Source organism: Accipiter gentilis, chromosome 11 (assembly GCF_929443795.1).
Source record: "Accipiter gentilis chromosome 11, bAccGen1.1, whole genome shotgun sequence".
NCBI lineage: Eukaryota > Metazoa > Chordata > Aves > Accipitriformes > Accipitridae > Astur > Astur gentilis.
The window spans coordinates 33,277,302-33,292,183 of record NC_064890.1 but is presented as its reverse complement, the minus strand read 5'-3'; the positions used below and the strand labels follow the sequence as shown (position 1 = coordinate 33,292,183).

Here is a 14,882-nt window from a genome sequence, read left to right as displayed (position 1 = left end):
ATTAAGCTTTCACGGCTCCAAGCACATTTGTTTCACCAAGTGGGGGGAGTTTGTGTTCGCTTAGAAGTCAGTCTGGTAAAATTACCTCACCTTGCAATTTGCATCTATAGAAAAAAATAGAGCACGAAGTTAAGCGTCTTCATTGTTACTCATCCTTCTGCTTGATTTTTTTTTTCATAGAGGATTTAAACACTGCGAGACCACTAGAGAACCAGGAGCCCAATTCGCGTTGCCTAAAAAGCGTGAAGCGCGTGAGACTGAAAACAGGGGCTGCAAACTCCGATGGCTTACGCTGATACCAAAAGTGCTCCTAAGAATAGAAGGGACAGGATTTAAATCTCTACCTGGCTCCTTCTGTGTCCCTTTAACGCCTATCCCGTTCGTTCTACCGTCTTATTTACCTTCACACCAGGGTTGCTTTGCTTTGGGCAGTGCCCTCCCCTGCCAAATCTTTCAGGAAGGGCGAGGGGATGGCGAGGGCCGTGGGGTCAATCGGTGGGGATGCGCAACCCACCGACCATCCCGTGGGCCCCAAAGACATCCGGAGCAGGCTCCATCGCCTACCCTTGCAGGGATCAGCGGGGCAAGTTTTTAATTCACTTTCCCTCGGCGAAAGCCGGCGATCGGCCTCAGAGCTCCGTCTGACCGCGGTCCCTGCCCTTCCCAAATTAGGGGGGGGGGGGGGGGAGAGAAAAAGGATTTTCACGACTTCTGTGAAAACCGGGAGCTTCAAACGGCAGCGCGCCACCTCCCTGCCGCCCCGCCCCGCCCCGCCCCGCCCCGCCCCGCCCCGCCCCGCCCCGCCCCGCCCCGCCCCGCCGGGTTTCCCGAGCCGCCCGCCCCGCCCCGGCCCGACGGCGATTGGCGGGCTCTGCGGGCGGTAGCCAATGGGGGCGGCGGAACGCTCATGTCGCCGTCCCGGGCGCGGGGCGGCGGAGCCCCATTAGGGCGGGGAGCGGGCGCGGGGCTCGGCCACTCGCGGCGGCGGCGGCGGCGGCTGCCGGCGGAGGAGGAGGAGGACGAGGAGGTTCGGAGCGGTCGGTCCCCTCCGCGACGCTGCCCCGGCGATGCGGGTCTCCCGCCGGCGCTGACTCCTACGGGGCAGAGCCGGGTTCCCCCGCTTTCCCCCGTTTGTCGATGTGACGGGACCCCCCGCCGCCCCTCGCCGACCCGGGGAGGGGGGGATACGTCGCCGTGGTTCGGTAAGCCGGCGGCTCGCCGGGGAAGGGAGAGGGGTTTGGATGAGCAGCTCTGCGGCGGGACGCCCGCTGGTGGGGTTCGGCGGGGAAGCCCGGCCGCCGCCGGGACCGTGCCGCTGCTGGCGGCGGAGCCCCTTCCCGCGGTATCCCGCCCTGCGGCGGGGGTCCTGCGCCCCGCCCGGGCTTTACATCGCCGGGACGTGCCCGTGAGGAGCGTGTCGTGTCCCCCCCGGAGCCCGGAGCCGGCACTCGGCAGCGCCGTCCTGCCCGGAGTTGTTGGACGGGGGCTGGGGAGAGCGGGGCTGGGGCCGGGGGGGGTAGCGCTGCGGACCGGGGCCGCCGGTCCGAAGAGGAGGGTGAAGGATGCGGGAGCTTTCCTCGAGGAAAAGAGAGCTCTGGAACGGCGGCGGACGCTCCCGGAGCCTCCTTCCCCCGGCTATATGTGTTCAGCCACCATTTATCTAATCATCCGGCCGGGGTGGGCCGAATCCAGGTCGCCTTCGTTGGGGTCTGAGCTCTGGGGGGGCCGGGTCTGGCCTTGGAGAGGAATCTGTCATTGGACCCCGGCGGGGGGGCCGAGGAAAGCAAAATAAAGCCCCCGCCGGTACCAGTGTTTCTAAATGCCATCAACCGGAGAGCCAGGAAACGCAGCGGGGAGGGGGGGATATTTTACAAGCTCTCTGAGAAATGTTTGTACAGAGGATTTGGAGTTTAACAATGCATATTCCCGACGTGCTAAAACGTAAAAGGTGGCAAAAATAAATGGCTAGCGTTGCTGCTGGCAAAGTTCCCCGGTTTCGCTCTTTAGCTGGTAACCGAGGTCTTGAAACTGCATGTTTTGCATGGCAAACTCGGAGTGACTGCTGAGATTTTCTAGCAGGATGGGGGGGGGGGGTCCCCCTTTAGCTCTAGTTATTATTATTATTTCGAGGAGGAATTATTGTGACTTGTATTGCTGTTCTACAGCACGGGTGTATGACAGTGGCCGGGTTTTCATCCCCAAATGTCAGCAGGTCAGAGTGGGCTTGGAAAGGGAAGGAAGGGGAGAGGAGAGAAGGAGAGCAGTTTACTCTGCCTGCAGTGACAGATTCTTTCATTTCTCACTGCAGAGCCCCGGATGAGCAGGGCTGGTGCGGTTCTGCCAACAGCACGGTTAATTGTGTCCTGTAAATCAAGGTCCACGGAGCTGCTCTCTTTCTGTATAACAAAAGGTTTTTGTAATGAGTAAGCTCAGATCAGTCACATAAAAATTTTAACATCAACTGGGAAAGGTGTGTGTGTGTGGGGACCTTACAGGGTTAATAGCTAAACTATTAAGATTGGAGTCAGATGTGGGTAAAAGCAACAGGAGAGTCTGGTTTTTCCTAATATCCTGTAGTATGATAACTCTGAAGAAGGTAATTGTTTAAAAAAAAATCTGTTTCGATTTAAGATTTATTAAGCAAGAAGAACCTTACATAAACATCAGAATCCTTTTCTTGTTTGGAAAGGCAAGAAATGGCTAGAAATGTCATCTGAACTTAAAAGTGAAAGATGACAAACTATGTATGGATTTTTATGCATATGTGCAAGAATGTTATTAATCTCATTTTCAACTAGCTTATGCTGCATCTTAGTGGGACTGGGGCGTTTAACTCGGGCTTTTGGCAAAACGGCTTCTGTGCTTTTTTTGTTGGTTTTTTTCCTAGCAAACGAGTTCTTTCTAACATTTAATAAGCCGTTTAGAATACAGGAGTAGGAGGTAGCAAGTGTCTTCCAAAGAAGGAGAAAAGGAGGGAGTGGGAGGGGGGGAGCCAGGTTTTACTTACATGTATAATAAGTTGGAAATGTAAATTTGTATATAAGGAGGAGATCTGAAGAACGACTTGGCACGCTAATGACCTGGCTTTTCAGAACTTCAAGAGTTTGGTCTGTCTCCCCCTATGGTTATAATAAGAGATTAAATGCATTTGGCATATTTAATTAATTAGCATATGAAAATCAGATGGCTTTTACTTTGTCATTGTTTTCCTGTGAAACTTTTCTATGCTAATGAACGTCTCCATTTTACAGAGTAATTTAAATGGCTTTGGTTCATATTATGTCTTTGCAGATTGCTTTGACCCTTTCTAATGCTGCAGCCTTTGTATCCTAGCCTGAAAGTCCTTCGCTTTGTAATACGGATCTTGTGTAATACATTGTCAACGGCTGCTATACGTGGCTTCTAACCGAGCAGGCTGAGAGTTGCGCTTAAATTTAAAGCCTCTCTTTGCTTGGATGCCGTCTTGTGCATTCTGGAGTTAATTGTATGTGCAGTGGTGAAGTCCATTTAAAACAAACAAACGGGCAAGCTGGGTTTTGTTTCTGTTTTCTACCACTACCTTATCCTAAAGTAAAGAGAACCCTGCTGTTGGGGTATAAAAACATGCTCCGAAACATTACTTTTTTAAAAAAAATTACAAAGCATCATTTGTGTTTCTGGGAAAATTGTTGCATAATACAATATTGCATTAAGAATACTTGATCGAGATGGGTGCGTAATGACCAAGTGACTTATATTGGTATCAGTTTACCCCCTTGTATTAAGCCTTAAGCTTCAGTTTGGCCAGCACTGTTTTCTGCTTATGCTCTTTGAACGGAGGTAAACTTGAGGTTAGCTCTAGTCATTAGTAAATGCTTGGTGTAAGCTGTGCATGCTTAGGTCCTGGTCCTGGAAATGTTTACAGAAATGAGTAGCTTTTACTTGTGTGCTTAAATTGTTTGGATTAGGAGTTGTATAGTGGGAAGAACCAGCTTGGAAGGATACAGCACAGCTATCGCTCATCTTTCCCCCTCCCACCTTGTGGCTGAAGAATGATGGGAAGAAACATGTTTTGCAAGTGATAGCACACTGAAGTCGTGGCACTTCTGGCAGAAATTCCCAGATGGACTATCAGATCACAATTTGCCAAAATTACGTGTTTTTTTACAGGAACAGCTCTTTGGCTGCTGGTTCGTTGTCAAAGGATATTTCTGATTACTGAAGAAAATCTCACCAGTGATCTGCTATAACTCTTCCTCTTTGTATTTTTCTTGTTTGTATTGTGCGCTAAATACCTCATACATTTTTTGGCAAAACTAAATGAACAAATGACTTCTCAGCACAAACCGACAATACTTCAAGCACGTTCTTATGCAAGGAGGCTTTTTTAAATGTACAAAATGAGTGAAGTGCTCAGATACAAGAGGTATGAGCCAATACAAACATTTTTAGTATTTTTAAAATATCTGTAAATGACAGCTTTTTGCTAGTTTACCTTTTCTTGGAACTCTGCCTGGAAAGCTAACTCCTTAAAAGTTCTTAAATATGACTGTAAGACTGGTGAGTTGCTTTTCAAGATAATTTTGAACCTATCAAGCTCAGACTGTTTTGCTAGCTAGTAAACCTGGGGTAGACAGTCTCTCAGGCAGGCCTTTCATTTCCAGTGGATTACACATCAACAAAAGCTGGAGCTGTGTTATTTCAGTTGTTCTGTACCAAAGTCATGTACTCCTGTCTAAGGTTTGTGTTTGAAACATTGATTTATAGCACCTGATAGCTCTTGCTGTTCTGCCGTGTGTGCTTCTCTCGTTCATTTTCCTTCTCTTCTCCCCCTGGCCCTGCCTTGCTCTCTAGTTCCACTGAGTTGGCAATAAAGTGATAAGAGTATTATGGAGTGTGCTTGTAGGTTTATATCTGTAACAGTTTTATTCAGTTGCCCCTCTTTTATCTAAGCACAGATCCCACAGCTTGCAATTACAGTCTTTGACTTTAGTAACAATTCTGTTTTTTTGAAATGTTTCCAGTTACACACAATATTGGCTTCGTGGAATAGCTGCATGCCAAAAAAGCATTTCCAACTGCCATCCAAATATTGAAATATGATTGCTTTGCTTTTATTTAAAATAAATTTTGTTTCCTGTGATGTTTTTATAACCACCTTTTTGAGCTTGTTGCCTTCTAATCTTGCATCAAGTAGCCCCAATCTTAGCATTACATGATTCCAGAACTAGGCTTCTCTGACGGCAACGTGCCAAATCCATCTCTAATGTTTGTGTTAATGTGGTGTATATGAAAACTGACTTCTCAGTGGATTTGATCACTGATTTGTATAATTGCAACCAGCATGATTAAAAATCTGCATGTCAATATCATGATGCTTATAATAAACTTAGAGATTTTTTTTTAAGCAGGGTGATGTTAGTCCCTTAAGTTTTCTTAAAGGGAGTCTTCATTGTCCAAACGTCTTCATTTCTGAAGGTGTTTGAGTGTTTTAAAAAGAAAATAAGAACATAGATGCAGCTATGAATATAGCAAGGTAGACTTCAGATCATGCTGCGTGGTAGGATTCTCCCGTCCTCTTGTTCTGTGGGAAAGCTGCATCTTCTCTCACCAGTCTTAAAAAGACTGACATGAAAAACTTGCATGTTAAGAAATGTGCAATTGAATCTTTAAACATATCTAGACAGATACTGGCGCACCACTCCTCAAAGCGCACATCTCTTCTGTATTCCCATGCTCCTCATTGGAGCAATGTAAACCACCTTTGACATAAGCGCCATAAGTGTTCAGCTCTACCCATTTTATCCTCCCCTAATCTCTTCATGAACAAAGTACTCCTGCGACAGAGGTGGTGCTAGCTCAGCAAGAGACTTCACCGAGGCACCCAGGCACTCTTGCTCAACCTGTCGAGCGCATGGAGTAGTCGGACACTGCCCTCACCCATGGCCCATTTCTGTAGCAACATGAATGCACAATAACCGTGGCACAAATTGAAAGCTGCCTTGCACTTTCAAGTGTGGATCGACTTGTCTAACCACAGCAAAAGCTGACTTGTTTTCAAGTATGTTAAAAATTAGTGCGTGATTAGTGAAGATGTTTTTTAAAGATCTCTTTTTGTAATCAAGTGTTACAGTTAATCACCCACAAGTTCAAAAGTGTTTATGTAAAGAAATTGCATGTGTTTATGTACATACTTCAGGACTAATGTATTTTTACTTTATTTCAGCCTCCTTGCAGGAATCGGTATTTTTGTAGGAAAAACAAAAGCTTCGCATGCTGAGATGACTATTCAAAGTGTGAATATTTATGTACGTTAAAATGAATTTTCTGAAGGTATTGAAGAAATGTCTGAACCTAGTGTATTTGCATCTCTATATACAGACTGCTAAATGAATTATGCTAGGTCTAGAATCTCGCTGGTGAATTGCAGATGTCTTTTGTAAAAGTATACATATGGCTTTCTGAGAGCTTTGAACTGTTTCCTCATGCTTTGCTCATCAGAAAGATCATATGGATAACTTCATTGCGAGAGGGTTTTTTTCAGTCTTGTTTGCAAAGCATGGTGGATCTGTGTGATAAATACTGAGTTCCCATTCATCCTAGGACTGAAATGAGTTCGTCCTGTGCATATGGAATATGGGAATAAGATACAGAGAGGATATGTTTACATTTAACAAAATTAATAGTATAAAGAGAGTGCAAAGGAACTTATAAGCCTAAACAGCTTGGCAGGCCAATAGCCAACAAACGTCTTAGAGTACTGCCAAACATGTAGGAAGCAGACCAGGCTCTCATCTACCAGAAAAGTACATAACTTCCAGCCTGGTAAGAATGTTGTTACCCAGGATGCAGCTTTGTTCTGTCCTCTTAGCAGCTCGGTGCAGGTTTGGATTTCAGACGGTATCTACTGGGAGGCACCACTACTAGTCAGGAGAAATGTGAACTGCCTAAGAAAGCAAGCAGTTGTATCATGGCAGCTCTTCTCTTTAGCTGGATCCCAGAGAGTGTGAGTCCCCTTTTGCAAGAGGCTCTGGGGAAGTGAGCAGTGTACTAGGGTGAGGCTGGAGTGAGCATCCGTGTGGTAAGAGGGAGCCCTACGTGCCACTGTTGTGTTCAAGCACGAGCAGCCAAAAAGCTGTGGAAGCGCTCGCGGTGCTGCCGAGTAGGTTAGTGAGCTGAATGGCTGATTTAGCTGGTTGTGAATCTAGTAAACATCAAGCTTTACCTCCTGACCTTTTATACAGACAATCTGCTTGGACAATCTTTCGAGGGGATTTCAGGTGGTGTGAAACTGTAGTTCAGTGGTCCAGGCTAATAGGCCATTTCTTTCTCAATATATGATTTTCCAGTTATATAAAACTCTTGATTTCATGCAAGAACAGCTCTTACAGTTTCAGGGTAGCTGTTAACATATAGAACTTGAGCAGTGCGGGTATTTGATTGAACTGAAGTGACCACAGTGACAAGCAGGCATCTGTTTCGTTGCTGCAGATTTATTGCTTTTCAGATTTCTTTGCAAAATCTCCCCTGACACTCAGAGCTCTATGCCTAGTTCTGAATCTGCCATCTTTTAGGCTGTAATTTTGGTAGGTTAGTTTTTAATGTCTCCCTGTCTGTCTCATACTGTAGCTGTTTATAAACCTTTTTGACCTATTAGTTGATGTCTTATTAGCCTGGAGCTGATGCTGTAAAGAGGTACTGCTATGATGAGGACGCTTTGACTGTGGTATAGTAGAAAGGTATACTTGGTGGCCTTATTTTAGGAATTGAGGTGATACCAGGCTTCTGTTCATGTAAGGCTTTTTTTTTTTCCTTACTTTGATGTGGAAGTCAGTGTTCAGCATTTAAACTAACTCTGAAACACTCAAAGTTGGATATTCAAGGGCAGATGTGTTTGTTCTTGGTCTCTTTCCATCTTCCCATGGCCTCTGGAAGGAGACTAATGCTTTGAAAGAAGAGGTCTCATGAAAATCAGCAGGTATATCTTGAATTATGCAACATTTTTTTTTCTGCAGGTAGCAGTCATCCTCCTTCCTGCAATTCTGTGCACTTATCTTCTTCCTGCTTTGTCATGTATTAAATCAGCCAATATTTAATGCAACTGTGAGAAGGGAATCTAGACTTGTTTTTAAAAGGAAATTGCTGGCACGTCTTCCTACTGGAGTGCAGGGGGAGACTTACAAACCAGTATGTGAGCTGCAGCACCAGTTGTGCACATGAGTGGGGGAAAAAGCATTTCCAAACAGGCAGTTACAGTAATATTCTGTCAGTGTTGGGTGCTGAATGAGTATGAATTACTTCAATCTTGCATTTCTATGGTATATAAACCTGATAAAACAATATAGTAAGTCTGTATTCCCTCTGTAAAATACTCAAGTTATTTCCCTTGCACTGTCACTTAGTTGTGCTGTCGCAGCTTGAGCAGGGACATGGAGATGGTTTGCAAACATTTGTGGGTTTGGGAGTTTTCTTGCTTTTTGTTTTAAGGGAGCTTCCCAGAACAGCACAGACTGGTACAAGGATTGTGTTAGTACACAGAGTTGCTCACCAGGGTGGTGAAAGAGCAGCTTCCTAACCATGTGCTGCTACCCCAAAAAATAGACCATAAAGCTGCAGCTTCTGTTGTGCCGTGGGTCCAAACCATGAGGTGGTTTTGTCACCTGTAAATCATCTAGTCCTTTGTCTGAATTGAGTTCCAGTCACGAGTGTTGCTCTTTCTACCTACTGTAAAATTAGTTGTCTGGATGATCCTGAAGGGTTTTGGAAGATCAGTTTGAGCTTGAGTGATGGTTAGGCACCATTTCTAGTGATGTAAATAGTTAAGGCCTCTGCCCAGCCTTCCAGTTTCTGGGAATGGAAAGTCTCTGTCCTTAGCAAAGAAAATCACCTACTCCTCATTTTATGGAATAACTGTAGGAAAATATAAATCAGTGGTGTCCGTGGAAAGAAAATACTTATTTCTAAAATCTTATTTTAAACCCAGTTTCATGACTGGGCTTCTGACTTCTTAATACCAATCCCCAGTCTTCAAAACACCCTGGATAAGCTGCAAGTTCCCCACCACCACCCCCAGCTAGAGCCTCTTTGCCTGCCTTCGCTTGTGTACTCTATCGGTTTCACAGTTCATATACTTGTGTTTTTTTTTTTAAAATCTCCCCCTGCACTCTGGTGGGAAACATGTCTGCTGTTTCCTTTCAAACACACAAGGCTTGATTCTCCTCTCACAATGGCATAAATTGTGAAGAACTCCACTCGAAATCAATGGAAGTAAAGACATGTAAAATGGGGTGAGAGAAGAGCCCAGCCTCTGGTTTCTATTTTTAAGTGAGTCTGGTTAACCTAAAATTGTTCAATGTGCCACTGTGACTTTAGTTTGTAGATATCAGTTGCTATGCTTGTTTCTCTTCGTACATAATGTTTCATTTTCATATATAATACATTACAGCTAGCACCCCTAATCATGATGCACATTTCTTTGATTTAATACCTCAGTACTACTACATCAGGTTTGGTAGTTAACAAGCAATATGAATGGTAAAGTACTTACCTTACTAGGGTCAGATCCTACAAAAAGTCTGGGGTATAGCTGTATTCCAGTGCAAGTCCTGAAGGAAAGAAGGCTGGATTGGCTCTATCCATACAACTTAAACTTTCTTTGTGGTTTTCTATTGCTGTAGTAGTTCCGATCTGTGAATCTTGTTGTAGTTCTGATCTGTGAATCTTATTCCTCATTATCCAGGTTCAAGATACTAATTCTACGTAAACAAACTTTCTCGGTTATCGTTGTTTTTCCTATGCTTGTAAAGTGTTTGGCTCCAATCTTAGATTTTGTACTTACTCAAGAACTTATTTTAACTTAAGATTTTCTCTGAACAGCTAAGTACTTGGCAATAAACCTGGAATAGCCACACACAATTTCTGCCATTGCCTAAGTTTTGGTGGTTGCTCGCATTTGTTTATTTTTTGGCAATGGATTCTGGTCCTTAATTACCATCAGTAGTCAAATAACTGAATGAGATTATACAGCAGTGCTGTAAAAACTGTTCATGCTAGCTATGATCTGTACATGTGTGGATATCTTTGAAAACAGTCACCTCATTCATTAACCACTGCAACAGACTCCAACTTTACCACTATTTAGTTTTTGAAATTAATGCAGCATTCTCTACCTAACTGAAACGTTGCTTTGACTGCCTCTTTTTATAGTTTAAAAAAATAACATGAAATAGTTGAGTCTTGTAATGTATTCTAACTTGGAGTAGATCTATTGGTTTATTTGAATTTTTGTTTCCTGCTTGAGTAGCAAATCGCAGGTGTCCACAAGGGAGTCTCTTTAAACTTGAAGAATGTGGTAGGCTTAGTCTATCACTTAACATTTATCTCTAACTTGATTATGATGAGAGTGAAAACCCTGTGGTGTTTAGCCTCTTGTGCTGTTCAGTCCTTTAGCTTTCCCCTTCAACTTTTAATCCACCACTCCCGCCAAAAAAGTCACAAGGTTGCTTAGCTAGTATGTGGTGGCCTTATGTATCAGGGAAGTATCAGGGACAGAAGATGCCACAGAAGCGTTCTGTGCTGCACGAGGTTGCCGTGTTGCAGACCTCCATCTTCAGTGTGGCTTCCCAGTCACAGAGGCGATGCGCAACCGGCTTCTGACCTCTTGACTACAGCTATTGATTCCAATAACAAGTTCTCCCGTGTCCTTGCAAGGTTTTGCATTACTTACCATGGGAAAAAAATGAGCGTTTATCATAGTGAATTGATTGTTGCTTTAACTGTGGCTTTTTTGAAGTATAGCTGTCTAGCAGTGAGGTAGCATGATGATGGAGACTAAACCACTGCTGCTGTGAACTGCTGTGATCATGTGCAGTAGTGCTTGCCTATAGCTGATGGGGGGGGGGAGAGAAGTGTGTATTATAGGGATACGTATGCTTGTCGATCAAATAAACTTTTCTCAGCTGGAAGCTTCTCAGCTTTGTTCTGGTGGAGCAGTCCTTGTTGCAGACTAGGGAACTGACAGCCTTCTGAATGCAGAGATGTGCAGGGGGTGGCAGGTTTTACTCGTTTTTAATCTGATAGCTTTGGGAGTCGTTCTGCTATACCATTCCTGGAGCATTTTTAAGCTCTTCTGAGAGTTATTACTGTGGAGGCTGCAATGCATGTCTGGAAGAGAAACTACTTTTGGTAGTACTTTCAAAGCATAAGGTCTGGTGTGCGAAGTCATCTTCGGGTACAAGAGAAACAAAAGGCTGCTGTGGCTGGAGTATGAGAATATCTGGAAAAATTAGTCTCTAATGCAAATTAGTATATACAGCAAGCTTGAAAAAAAGGCTGAAAGCTTTGCCAAGCAATATGAAGCACCTTATCAGTTTCAGGGATGAAGCAGCTTCCATTGAAAAAGATAAGGGAATAGAAAAGCATGCTTCTGGCTGTTTATTTGTTGTGGTTGACAACTAGTCAAAGACAGTATCGCGTAATAAGGTTGGTGACTAAAGTCTGTGAGGAGACTTAAGTAACTTTTTGCCTGTTGTGAAACTGGTGGAATAAGACTTGACCTCAGGAAATGGAGATGTATTTCGAGATCAGAGCTTGAACTTGTTTAGAGATAGTTTTGAGGAGCTGTCATAGAACCCAAGGTAAATTTTAGGAAGCAGTCCTTCTGGTAAATAGTTCCAGAGCCATTTGCTTGCAGTCTTGATTTGTATGTAGGTATCCTAAAAACTATGACTACTGAATAGGTCACTGCGTACCTCTTCCAGGCATCTATAAAAGCTAGCTTTTTCTCACACAAATGCTTTCTGACAAGAGGCCTCTGATAGATGCTTGGCACCTGTGTCTTCTGTGGCAGTAAGCAAAAACGTATGGGGTCAGGAGTGTGAATAGATTATTCTTGAGTAATCCTTCTGTTCAGTTACAGGTGCATGTCATAGTGTACACTATAAGAAAGTGTTTAAAACTCTTTAAGAATATGCATGTGTTAAGGACAAAAGTGGGGGTGGGGGGGTGAAGTAAAGCAATGTTTTAAATAATGCCAGCAGCCTCTCAGTTTTTATCCAACTGTGTCCTGGTTAAGGAAGGTAAAAATGATTAAAAATTGGTACACAGTGGAAGGGTACGTAGAAAAGATTACTTCTTGTCAGCATTCCAAAATTACTAGCTAAAGACAATTTTGTAACATTGATGTCTAACAGCGTTCTGGTGGCCTCAATTTTTTTTCTTTCCTGTGGAACAGTTGCAGCCCTCACCTGCAAGTTAGTTTGTTCTGCCACACTTTGCAGAATAAAATAAGTACCAGGAGGACACACTGCAAAACAACTATCTCTAAATTTCTGACCGAAGTATTCACACAGCTTGGTACGGCTATGAATTTGGCCCGTAAGAAAAACATCTTGGAAGACACGTGAACCTGTCTGCACACACTACACCTGTAACGCAATAGATGAGCACCAAGCACACTTCTATAAGAAAGCCTGAGATCCACATCTCCAAAACTGAAGCGTTTCTGTAGCTGTTGGGCCAGCATGGGAAGGTGCGTTAACAACATGGAGGGCAGAGCGTACCTGCCTGAGAAGGTGCAGGTGGATCTCAAGTCAGTGCTGTGCTGGCTGCCTGCAGGAGAGATGCTTGAGGATAGTCACCTTAAAACTGCATAGATGAAAAATATGTAGAGTTAGTGACAGTCCTGGATGTTTTCACTTAAATACTGAAATACGGGGCTTGAGCTCCAACTACCTTTCTGGTTCTGCAAAGAAAACCAGACTAGCGTGATGGTGCCTGCCTGGGCTCTCCTGCAGTTGGTGACTCCAGGGAAGGGCTGAGAGGCAGGCCATTGCGATGAGAAGGGCAATGGCCGCGTCTGGTCAGGCAAACGCAGTGTCCAGACACCCAAGATGGTGGCAGATGTCCTAGCTGACTGGTGGGGTACGGAAAGCTCAGGACCTGTGGTGTTAGGGCTCTGGCACCCGGGAGAGGTGCGGTGGCGTTGCAGCCGCACGGGAGTTGGTGTGACTTGTGATGGCGGCTTCATTTCTAGCCGGGCAGAACGATAACGAGAGCTCGTTTCGCCGTTCGCCTCAGCCTGAGAGGAAACGAGGGCGGGAGGGGCGGCTCGGGGCGGCCGGGGCAGAAAAGGGCGGGAGCGGCGCTAGATGGCGCCCGTAGGCTGGCGGTGAGCCCGCTTCCCGCCGGGCGCTGTGGGAAGCCGGTCCTACGGGAGAAGGTGTCGAAGCGACGCCGCGGGTTTTTTGTTGTTTTTGTGTGTGTGTGTGCGCTTTTTTGGCACTCGAAGCGTTTCTGCCTGACTGTATTTCAAGAGTGAAGTTTCGGATTCCTCCTGTTCGCTGTGATGCTGGGAGCAAAATGAAGAGCGCGCTTTTTTCATTTCCCTCAAGTTATTAGAATCCTGCTTGAAATGAGTGAAATAAATGAATTTGAAGGACAGACGGCAACCTGCCGCTTCAAAAAATGGAGGAATTTTTTTTTTTCCCCCATTCCTCTGCTTGCTGTGCCTCTGTTAATTTGCCACTGTTCAAAACTGTACTGAAACCCAAAGGAAAAGGGAACAAGCTTGCAGGTCCCAGCCCATATGCTCAAAGATACATTTAGATGCACATCCTTTGGGGTGACATCTTGCTTCATTTTTTATTTTTCTTTCTGTGGGGAGAAGGTGGATGTGACTTTGCAGGTAGAGCTGGAGAACGTGAAGTGAAACGAAGCCTTCGGCCTCGGCTTGCCCCAGCTGACCGGAGGGGTACGGCAGGAGCCCGGCAGGCTGTGGCACTCCGTGCCTGGAGAGCAAGCTTTTCCTCAGCAGGCTTTTGTTCCCCAGAAGACCCTCTGGTGGGATGAGGACGTGTGTTGCCTGTTGTTGCGGTGGCAGCTCCGTGAGGGTGTCGGTGGTCCGAGTGCGTAGATGGAGGCAGGAGCCTAAGAACAGCCCCTCCACAAGCAGAGGAGATGACAGAAGAAAAGCAAGCACTTTGATGTGTTTTTTTTTTTCTCTAGGCCCCCCAGTAAGCTGCCCAAACTAGTTTAGCCAGGCCTGGAGACAGCAGAGGGAGGAAAAAATGGGCTCTGCCGAATAGCCAAAGGAGCGCTTCCTTATCACCCTCATTCCTGGGGAGCTTTTGCGCTGAAGTGAGCCTGTCCTGAAGGTATGGGAGCGAGATAGGCCTGCCCCAGACTGCCGCAGAAATGCGTTCTGTTGATAATCATGAAGAGGCCATTTGGGGTCAGTAACTGTTGGTCCTGCTTTTGAAGGAAGGATGGGCAGGTGCTAAATTCAGGCCTGCGGATTAATCCCGCTTGGGATGCGGGCTGTGGCTGCCACAGGTTCCCTCTAAAGGCCTTGGAAGGAGAAAGGGTGCCTCAGGAGGCCACTGAGACTTCAGGTAGGTTGTTACACTCGGGTGAAATAAATAAGCATTCAGAACATCTTCTGCAGAAAAGAAATGGAGAGGAATTGCTGGCAGTACAGAACTCAAGCATCTGGCCAACTTGACCAAAATATTGTTTAAAAAGGGAACGGTCATTTCTCAGAATTGTAGGCATATTTGAGTTTTTAGCTAAGTTCTTGTAAGCATTACCCTGTTAACATGAAAAGTGTTGCTGGCTTTTGTAGACTTCTGATGGGGCTGTGAGACAGGTACTAATAATTGAATCACCTGAGTGGCAGGTGTTGAAGCCATTCTCAAATGGACCAGGGCTTTTTTTTTTTATCTTCTACAAATACTGGTTAGTGCTACACCAAACAAGACCTGTCTCCTGTTGTACCCTTCTTCCCACAAGAGAAAGAAAACATTCTTTCGGGGTGTTTTTTTGTTCCTTGAATTCAATCTTGGGAAAGGAAACCCTCAGTGGTAAATAATTAGGTTAGGAACTAGCAGGATGGGCTTAAATGAAAG

At 45.2% G+C, this 14,882-nt stretch overlaps 1 protein-coding gene across 1 annotated transcript in view; it reads left to right on the top strand.

Moving 5' to 3' along the window:
* The first annotated feature begins 1,062 nt into the window (after window positions 1–1,062).
* PRICKLE1 (prickle planar cell polarity protein 1) overlaps window positions 1,063–14,882 on the top strand; it is a 65,867-nt gene continuing 52,047 nt past the window's right edge. The window contains exon 1 of the mRNA XM_049814327.1: window positions 1,063–1,202. The gene's annotated coding sequence lies outside the window, so the exon portion shown is untranslated. The remainder of the gene's footprint in view (window positions 1,203–14,882) is intronic.